The sequence below is a fragment of the Halyomorpha halys genome, unplaced genomic scaffold (genome assembly GCF_000696795.3).
Source record: "Halyomorpha halys isolate HHAL.00 unplaced genomic scaffold, Hhal_1.1 Scaffold790.1, whole genome shotgun sequence".
Classification (NCBI taxonomy): Eukaryota; Metazoa; Arthropoda; class Insecta; order Hemiptera; family Pentatomidae; genus Halyomorpha; species Halyomorpha halys.
In genome coordinates this window covers 23,914-33,110 of record NW_027108682.1, presented here as the reverse complement: position 1 = coordinate 33,110, position 9,197 = coordinate 23,914, and positions in this window count along the sequence as shown.

Below are 9,197 nucleotides of genomic sequence, written 5' to 3'. Positions count from 1 at the left end.
GCGATGCAGATTGTGACGGCAATATTGATGGTCAATTCATAGATTGCAAGCACCAATTAGAAATAAAGAGATTATAGAACCTATAAATAAAGAGTCTATTTAAGGTCTAAAAAAGCATTGTGCCAAAAAATAATATACAATATAAGTGATACTCCAATAAACCAAGAAAATATACCTAGGAATTACAGAATACGGTTAGATATAATGTGTAATATTTGTGAAATCGTTGAGTGGCGTAGCTTATGTATTCACAGTCAGAGGCAGATTCCAAATATGCCGCCCTGTTCCCCTTTCCACATTATTATATATGTTACATATTACTTCTCTCAATCATCTACCATAATTACATTCTTGAAATTTTAAAATCCATACAAGTAATGCATGTATCACAAACGATATCGTGCAATTATAACTTATTCTTAAAGTCTTCAACGCATTTATAAAGAAAATGTTAAAAATAGAGCCACATTGGAGGAGGCCCCTCACCTCCGAATTCTTTTTACTAGTAGGCCAATACAAAATGGACAATTCCCAATAAACAGATAAGTATTGCAGGCAACCTTAAAATACCACAGGTAGAAAAAGGTAATACTCAACATGGTTTATTTTTTCCATAATAAAGCATCCACTAATTTATTGTTTTTATTCTGTTTTAGAGGATCGGAAAAAAAAACACATTTAAGATAAGTAAGTGGGTTTGATTTTGGTGTCGGATTTACTGTACAGACGAACACTAAAAATTTCATTTTTTTCCGGTACATCGTTAGAATTTGCTTATTACTGTTAAATAATTATTAAAATAGTCATTTAAAATATTAATTTTCGATATTAGATTGATCATCCTTAAATCTCTCAAGCTTTATTTGTATATCAAGTATCATATGTGGGATACACTCTACATATGTCTATCATAAGTATCATATAATATAAGTATCATATGTCTATACACTAACATTATAAGTGGAAATACCCTGGTGTATACCTTTTTAACTTTTCGGAGTGTATAATCCATTTTATTTTCATATAAACACTTTCAGATCGATAATGAACTTCCCTGGTTCTGGTTTTGTTTAGGATTATCCCTTATAGGTCTTTATAACATAATCCCTAGATATTTAATCTTAGTAATTATGTAAGTGTATTTTCTTCCCAGCATAATGGGTTAAAAATTCTCAAGTTTGGTTTGATTGATATTATTGATCCCATGTTCCAGTTATTATCAATTTTTTTTTTCTTTTCAAATAATGGTAAAATGTATAACCATATGTTTTTGTGCTTTCCTCTTTTAATTGTGAATAAAACACCAGCATACCCAATAATTTCAAAAAATTCGTTTATTATTATGTATTGAGGGCTATCAACTGCTATAGTCTTCAAAAGAGGAATAAGAACAACCTACTGTGGAAATAGTTTCTGTTGTCTTAATTTAACCATTAGTCCCTCCTATTTCGGCTTTGATGATTCTACTTATCAATATTTCTTTGGACAGGAGTTAGTAGCTAAACCGCACTATCAAAAGCGTTGTCTATAATAAGGTGTGAAGTATTATGGCAATAGGACATTGGTATCTGGACAATACCTCCACTTACCAAGAGATTTCTTTGTAGAAATACGAAAAACTAATTTAAATCAATTGTTTCGAACCTTCGTCCAACACCTACAGGAACTGTTGTATGCCACTTTTTTTAGAACGCTGAATTGACAACCTCCCTGCTAGTTCATTAAAGACTTATTTGTTTATTTAAGACATTGTACAAAAATTGTTCGAAACTAATTTGTGATTCTGCAACTCACAACCAAAAATGTAACATTTTTTAGTCAATAACTCACAAAAGCGACCTATTACGTCAAGAATACATTTTTTTTCTTACCGACCTTAACACTGGGTATAATATATATTATAATATATGTGTAAAATATAAAGCCACCACAAACTGAAGAAAATTGAAATTTTTAAAAATAAAACCAAAGTTACAAAGGTCGTTGTTTTGTGGAACTTAAGTTAAAGAGATTTGGGAGCCGTGGTGGCCTAGAGTGTTAAGGTGTCACGTTAGCAGCCTCAAGTCAGAAGAGGTGCCGGTCAGAATCTGACCTAAGGAGATTGAAATTTATTTCGTGGCTGATCCATGGATTGAATTTTGAACATCTCTGGCTTGTATATGCCTACTTGCGTACCAGAAATGGCCACCAAGTAGGGAGAAGGGAAGAAAAAAATAATAATTGCTTTATAAGTACAAAATTTCGATAATTGAACAAAAAAACACTGCCGCACTCAAGTGCAGATACATGCTACATGTCACGCATTAATATATTGAAGTACTTTTGAAGAGACGCACTTGGATACACAAATCGGTTTACTTTCGCGTAAATGGCTACTTCAACCTTAATTAATTAAATGAAGGCTTTCGATAGTCGTTACTTCCCCATTCCATTATCCCCATGAAACTGAGATGGCACCATTCCAAACTCACTCCATTGATGGAAGCCCTCAGTTTCGTTGAGTGTATGATATTAAAGCATGAGCTGAAAGATCGTTTGATGATCTATATCACAACTCAGCATTTTATAAAGTGATTAATAAATTGCTACACATATACAAGGTACAAAATTATTACACATTTTACAATTCATTGTTTATTTATTATGTTTTCTGAATCTCAATTAAAATAAAACAAACAAAACATCTGTCTGTTGTTTTAGTAATTGAGTAAGAATAAGTCTGCCAACTGATCGTATGTTCAACCAATTACCTCTTACACAACATATATTACGTAATATAGTTATATTCGTCAGACAATCTTTGAGTATCACTTCATAAATATTTTCTTCGAAATTTAGGATACGTTTTCTAGAATTGGAAGCTCATGTTAAGACCTGGGACCTCTGTTGTGGAATACCATGTACGACGGAGTCCTTAGGCTTAGTCTACCAGAGAGTTCCAAAATAGTGGGTTTTGCTGATGATATCACGGTGGTCGTCGTAGCAAAGTATAAAGAAGAGCTCATTCTAAAGGCCAACCATTGTGTCGCTTCGGTTCGAGATTGGCTAGAATCTGTAGGGCTACAACTAGCAGACAGTAAGACAGGGACTCTTCTCGTCAGTAGCAGGAAAGTGAGAGAAACTATAACCTTGAGAGGGGGTAGGCAAGAGATCCAGTCCAAGCCTTCTTTGACTTACCTCGGGGTAAGGATCGATGATAGACTCCGGTTCAGAGAGCATATTCAGCGGGTGAGTGATAAAGCGGCTAGAGTAACCACCGCACTGTCACGTTTAATGCCCAACATAGGCGGACCCAGGAACAGCCGTAGGTTTTTGATATCCTATCAGCGCGTTTCGTACAGTCACATACGAAGCGGCTTGCGTGGTGGCCAGGATGCCACCGATTGTGCTGATCGCAGATGAGAGGAGCCGCTCTTATAATAGTGCTGACTATATTCCAAAAGACGTATTAAGAAAATGCCAACGTCGCTGGAATATGGCATTCAGTGGAAGGTGGATGCATAGGCTGGTGCCCAACATCGAGGCCTGGATGAAAAGGAACCATGGGGAGGTAGACTATTATATCACCTGTTTATCACAGGGCATGGTTGCTTCTAAGCCTACCAGTATAGTTTAAGCTCGATGAGACTGGAGAATGTCCATTGTGCCCAGGAATGGAAGAGAGTGCAGAACAGTGTGCAGTATTTTCTTCTTCTGTCACCGCTTTCATGAAGAAAGAAGAATTCCGATGCATTTGCGGCTCAGACCCGACAGCAGATAATATCGTCAATATTATGCTGCTTAACCAAGATTATTGAATGGCAGGCCAATGATTTTCTGCACAGGTGATGCAGAAGTTAAGAAATGAGGAGAAAGATAGGCGAACCAGAAGATAGCCTAAAACAGTGAGGTGGCACTCAGCCATTTCCCACCATGAAGTAATGCCTAGCGGCAGTCCCGTGGAGAGGAATGAACAGGTGTAGGCCGGTGGTTTTAGTGTGGGTAAAAATCCCACACACGAATAGGTACGGGCCTATCCGTGTCTTTTGAAGAATTCCACCGACCCTTGTAAAAAAACAAAAAAACAAAACATATATTGTATATTTATACCCCACCATTTTTTTGCTACTTCATAAGATGAAGTCATTACTTTTTAAATTTTTATTAGCTATAATCACAGTAAATTATTGAAATTGAGCATGAACTTGATTATTGTTCATAAATATATACAATAAACAAGATGACTACAAAAATGTAAGAGGTGATGAAGAGGTTTGCTATTAGAGCATCAGCCTTCTGGGATTGCTGGTAAAAATATTAACCACCTCTTCTACGATGGTTGTCTTCTTTAATTTATTTTCAACAAACATTCTGATATTATTAAAATGGCAAATTGTAAGTTATAATTAGAAGAATACAATCTAAAAAATGTTCTTTTTCATTCAGTCCACCATTATTTTTAGAGATGAGTATATGATAAATAATTGCACCCATTGAATCATACCTTTTTTACCAAAGAATCGGCATCTGTCCATCTTATCCCTTCAAAGGTGTGGTTGTGATTTTGTGATCCTTAGAGTTGTCAACTAAATAAAGTTACATTCCTAATTATAGCATGTATCCAGAAATAAATCATATATCTAATAAGTTCCCAATTTTCTTTATTTTTTCTTGGGTCACAAAAATCTAGGGGGCAGCCGTGGCTTCCCCCTGCCTACGCCCATGCCTAGAGGAATAAAAATGATTACCAGTAGTGTCCAAATTGCTATACTATAGATAGATAGAAATTGTTTTAACTTATGTTTTTGTTCTATCATATTACTTTAAGAATAATGTAAGTCTCCTGAGCCATGTTTTTGTATAAAACCTTTTCAAGAGCACTGCAAAACACATATTTAAAAAGATTTTTTTTATTAAAAAGATAGTTCTGGAAATATAGGCAAAAAACTAAGGTTTTCTGAAAACTATCTGTCAGTTAATATCTGATTTCATGCTCAGCAATCCAATAAACTAGGAGTTGCCAAAATTTACAACTACCACACAACTTTCCCTTATTTGTTCTTTTTTGTTTTTGTTTGATTGGACTAATAGTTTCAGTTAGCAGTGTGAAGGTTAGATGGGTAGTGGACTTATTTATATATTATATTAGATTAGAGGTTTTGAAGATGAGTAATGAGCCAAAATGTCAACCTTAGAAGAAGTGTGAATGTTTTAAGGATTATTTGTCTTGGAAATAAAAATGAAAGAAATATTAATGCATTAGGTAAACAAAACAACTAAAGCAAAGATCTATGATGATATAATATTTTTACATTAAGCAAGTACCAACTGACTGTATCAAAAACTGTTATTCCAAACAATCTGATACCCCACTTTCTGCTTCTCTGTCTGTTACCAACTAGATAGACTTTGGTCCTCTTAACCCAGGATAATTGTAGTCTTGAGTATTTTGCTCCTGTTGGGAAATAAATGTCTGTATTTTCTGTTTGCTTTATACATTTGTCTATCTTCCGTTAACCCTTTTATGATGTTATTACCGCATTTTTATGTTACTCCCTCTTTTACATACTCAATTCAGTTATGCTCTGGCCTCCTCGCAACAGTAAGATTGAGCATTTCTCCCAACAGTATACTCCTAACATGACATCTCTCTTTTCTCATTTGAGCATTTTCCTCACATGGACACCTCCTACTTTTCTTATTTTAAATCATGAACCAAGGCAAGATGATATTCATTTTTTTTATGAACTCTGGATTCTTCAGCCTCTGATGGAATAGCTGTGGTTTTCAATTTCAATATCAAATTGCATTGAAAGTATCCGTAAAGATTTTTGTCAACATCATATCCAATTATATAAAAAAATAAGACAAGTCTACCATGAGATAAATGCTTAGGGGACATCACTTACAGGACAAAGAAGTAGGACTCTCCTGCCAGATTAACAAGATCTCATAACTTGCCATGTCGCATTCCACCAGAATGTTGGGGTGTAATATAATGGCCTGGTCAAAAAACCTCAGAAGCAATGATTGAAAATACATCCACCTCTCAGAGATTTTTATCTTTTCCTTGGACATCTTCATTATTTTCCAATGCTTATCAGGAGAGGAACCATCTTTGAGCACTATTACTCAGTAAATAATGGAAATGCCGATTCTCATTATTTGAACGTATTTGAACAAGCTCATCATTCTCCATTATAAAATGAGAGCCTCCCTTTCTATTGGTTTAATAGAAGATTAAGGTCATCAGCAAAAAGGTGTTACATATTAAAGGGGTCAACCTTCATGGACCCAGCCACAGTATTCCATTATAAATAGGTCTGGTAGGGTCTCCCAGCTAGTGTCACAGCATCCTCATTTCAGTTAATGACTGAACTTAATGATTATTAGTTAATGAATGGACTTAGTTGTGGTTATAAAATGACCTTAATCTCTGTATTAATTTTTATAATGAAACACTATCATTTCACACATGTCTCAATATTATAAATAAATTTTTTAATTATACATTAAATGTTCCAATTTCAGGGGAGAGCTTATATAAAAATATATATTTAGAAAAGAGATTATATAAAAATATTCTGTACCTATATTTAGTTTTTTTTTTATCTTAAGAATATCGAAATATTCTCTTTCTATATTAAACTTTGAGTAATATTTTTAAAAATTTTTATTGAATTTTAAATCCATCTTAGGTTTTTTTTTCTTAGTATGCAAGGGTATTGTGGATTTTTTTATTTACTTATTTAATACTAGATCGACCTGGTGGGCCTTTCATGGTTAATGTAACAGTTACATTTTTATGGAGTATTGTGGACATCTTGTGGACACAAAGAGTGAATAGCTTTGATTTCAAACATTCAAGAAAAACCTACAGAGTTAATAAATGATACAAATTGGTCTCTGATTTCATTAGCACAAGACAAGGAACCTATTGCTTTTAATTTTAATAGTTTTAAGATTGTTAATTCTTTCTTGTTTTGTTTCTTCTCTATGTTATGTAGGTATTGAACAAGTTTTTTTTTTTTATTCACTGTTCAATGTTATTTTGTTTTCCTAATTTATTAGTTTATTTTTTTAATTTTGTTTCTATTTATAGCTGTAAATCTTTATATAACTGTTTGTTTGTATTGGTGTGTTTAATTGTTTATTTAAATAATGAAATGCATAAAATATGCTTTTGGCATGGTGTATGCACAATTTTGTTTAAAATTATACACTTCTTGTGTAGCATATACTATAGAGAAGAGTTTATGTGTATATATAAATACATTGATAACTATTTTTCTTGACTGTTAATAATATTTATTTTTTTGGATCTTGAGAATAAGTCAATAAAATAACTATTTTAAAATATATAATAATAATATTTGATTCAAATCTTTTAATATAATAATATAATATTATTATGGAGAAATAGAAACAAAATGGTGGCAAAAACCTATCCACTCTGAAAGATATACATTATACCAGCCAATGTCCAAAAAAATATAAAATCAATACTGCTAATTATTTAATAAACTAGGTGTGAAATTTATTACCCGTAAATACCAAAAACCAGCAGAAAATGTGGTAGTAGGTTTCCTCTTAGCAAATGGGTACCCTCACAAACTAGTACCCTCCTAAAAACGAAACTGTTTTCGCCACACATTTTTCAGAAAAAACAGGACAGATTTAAATTCGATAAACCTTAAACCATTCATCGGGAAACAAACAAATTTAACTGAAATCTAAAAGAAATCATTACAATAGAAAAATATATCCGGCTATCAACAAAAAATCAGGTGGTACAAAATTTTAATTCATGTTATTCTACCCTTATAAACACATAAGACATGATTAATAAAAGTAGATAAATACAAAACATAAATTATGGAATATACATAAAAAACAAAAACAACCACACATTTACCTTCCTTCATTTCAGTTCCATTATCTATTCAGTTCTAGCACAACTCTAGAGTTAGTTGTATCACAGCAATGTAGAACGCACTGTAGTAGACTATTGTAAGTTACATTTACAGTTATTAATCTCAAATTATACTATGTACATTTTAGTAATAATTAGTGAAAGAAAGTTTGTTTTAGAGCCAGTATCTCTATTGAATATAAAAATAAATTAATTTAACTTAGTCTGTTTAAAAATATTTTAAATATTAAAACTATAAATTTGTAGGGTCAGTTTAGAATAAATAACTAAATGCTGTTTCTTTTTATCAGTTCCTCCAAGGAATATCATCAAAATTTTCATGTTAAATAGTTCATTTAATTTATTTAGAAATCTTATTATTATATATTGTGCTTACATGAAAAGTTATCAGTTTAAAAGGAGTACAAATTAAATTTTGTGAGTAAAAAAAAATTATATTCATAATTAGTTAATTTTTGTTTATTATACACTTATCTAAAGTTTATGATCTCGCATTTACTTGAAAAGTAATTAATTTATAAAATCTTTAAAGGAGCGTTCAAGTTTCGCTCTGGGCCACAGTACTTGTAATACCACTTGCTGACAGTTGCCCTATGTAGAGATGTCTCAAGATGCACCCTTGAAATGAATGTTAGGTAAATGATAGCTGAAATGGTTGTAGTTGCAGAATGGTAAAGTGAAGAGAGTCGAGATATTTCACAAAAGAATGCATCACCCCGGAAAACCTAGGAAAATAGCTCATATACAGCCTAATGCTCATATGTTTACACTTGCAGTGGATAGATATTAGGAAAACTAAAAGTAATCACTTGGGACTGAAGTGACTGATAGAAATTACTTTTCCATGCTAAGGAATTTAAGGAAGAAGGGGTTATAATGTTATAACGTTTAGTTATAATATTAAATAAGATACATAACAAATCCCTAGAATAGAACTAAAATTTCAGCAACTTGAATTTTATTTTATATGGCTGATTATGAAAAATGGTTTTTAAATTTTAAAATCAAATATTTTGAATCTCATATTTATTTATTTATTTTTTATATCTTTATGTGTGTCAAAATATATATTAAAAAGGTCTATATTGTAATATGCTCTTTTTTAGTAAATAGTATATTTTGATGTATAAATGTTTTTAATATGTTTTATTTTATGTATCATTTTAATATTCATTGTTTTGTTTATCCAAAAAGCAAACTAACCAAGTTTCATTGTTTATAATAACTTCGTGATACAAAAAAACCAAGATGGCGGTATGTTGAGCAGATTTAAATATCATAAAAA